The sequence below is a fragment of the Sus scrofa genome, chromosome 15 (genome assembly GCF_000003025.6).
Source record: "Sus scrofa isolate TJ Tabasco breed Duroc chromosome 15, Sscrofa11.1, whole genome shotgun sequence".
NCBI lineage: Eukaryota > Metazoa > Chordata > Mammalia > Artiodactyla > Suidae > Sus > Sus scrofa.
Window position 1 is genome coordinate 85,942,011 of NC_010457.5, and position 1,802 is coordinate 85,943,812.

Below are 1,802 nucleotides of genomic sequence, written 5' to 3' on the forward strand. Positions count from 1 at the left end.
CTACAGCCGCCAGCCTATGGGATCCGAGCTGTGTCTGCGATCTACACCACAGCTCATGGCAACGTCGGATCCTTAACCCACTGAACAAGGCCAGGGATTGAACCTGCAACCTCATGGTTCCTAGTCGAATTCCTTAACCACTGAGCCATGACGGGAACTCCAGAATTGGAATTTTTAAAATAAATTGTAATTGTTTAAAACAACATAAAAAACCAAGAACCATTTATTTAATTTAGTAAAATAAATCTGTTCAATACGCATTTGTTTAATCCCTATTTTCTGCCACATCCTTTTATATACTCAAAAAACTCATTTAATCCTCCCATATCCTTAAATAATATATAAATATATTTTCAAGCAAATGCCCTATTTTACTAAAAACCCACATATACATTATATTTACAAAAACAGCATCCATTGGGATTACGTGGTCCCTTCCCTAACCCAGCAAAAGGAGGTCCAGAGGAAGGGTCCCCCTCCAAACGCTAGGAATGCCCCAGGCACCCCCAGATCCCTGGTCCAGTGCACATGAGGTGGATCAGTGGAGCTCGTTCCAGGATCCAGCCGGGGAGTCCAGAGCCCTTACCACCATCCCAGGTAAGGGACCTGCCAGGACCACAGGACCCAGCTGGAGGCAGCTCTGGGCCTCAGGAGGAGGAGACCAGCTACCCATAGTGGTTGCAATAGGTCTTACCCAGGGTCAGTGAAAGACTAGGCTTCCATTCCAGCTCCCCCTCCTCCTGGCTGTGCTGCAGGTGCTGGACTTTGAAGAAGTTGGAGATGTATCAGACAGTGAGGCTGGCCACCAGTGCTCCCTGCAAGAAGCCAATGAGAACATCACTCCAGTAGTGCTTGTGGTTAGGCATGTGGGTATAGTCCACTTAGAGGGCAAAGGCCACCAGGAAGAACTGCACAGTGGGCCTCAGCAGCCATACCCACTTCCAACAGAACCGGGCCTGTACGTAGAGTGCCAAGAACACCATGCTACTGCATCCATGCTACTCCATCCCAAAGGAGGAGTGTCCAGAGCAGAAAGACAGCCTGGACTCGGTGACATTAGCAGCGCTTCCCCTGCACACATCCACCTGCATGTACACTGAGCAGGTGATGCAGCTCCAGTCAGGGTCACACACTGCCAGGAAGTTGGGCTACAGCCGGCCGGTCATGTACTTAGCCAGGTCTGTCAGCAACTGGCTCACTATAGCCCCAAACAGGAACGTCCCTAACACTTTGTAAAGGACAGCCAGCTAGTTGTTGAAGTCAGAGCAGGAGTACAGTATGTACACCAGGTAGGCCTCCCCGGCTGACACCAGTATGACAGTGGCTGTGATGATGACACTGGCCATGAGCCCACAGGTGATGGTGTACCAGATGGAGTCATCTCCGCAGTACAGACCTCTCTTGTACCAGGTGTTCACCAGCGTCAGGATGCTGAAAGTCAGGGAGGTGACCAACACGTGCAGAGAAGAAGCACCTCAAGAAGCATGAAGACCCACTTCTGCTCCATGCCACCCCGCCCTGGGCCATGCCCGCTTGCATATGGGCCTGGCCATGGGGTAACATGACCACAGAGCCTGGCCCAACCTGGGAGCAGAGGGCAGGGCAGGGGAGTGGCCGGCAGTGCAGAGCAGAGCAGCTCTGGGGAGGGGGCGAGCTTTGCTCCTGCCCAGCTCATGGCGCACTGGGGGGCAATAATATATTATTAAAATCCACTTTGCAGATGAAAAACCTGAATCTCTGAAAGGTTAAGTGGATTGCCTCAAGCCAGTTGGTGTGGATTTTAACCCAACCAGGGGCTCTGA

At 51.5% G+C, this 1,802-nt stretch overlaps 1 pseudogene; it reads right to left on the bottom strand.

Annotated features, from left to right (window-relative positions):
* Positions 666-1,507, bottom strand: LOC110257030 (annotated as a pseudogene).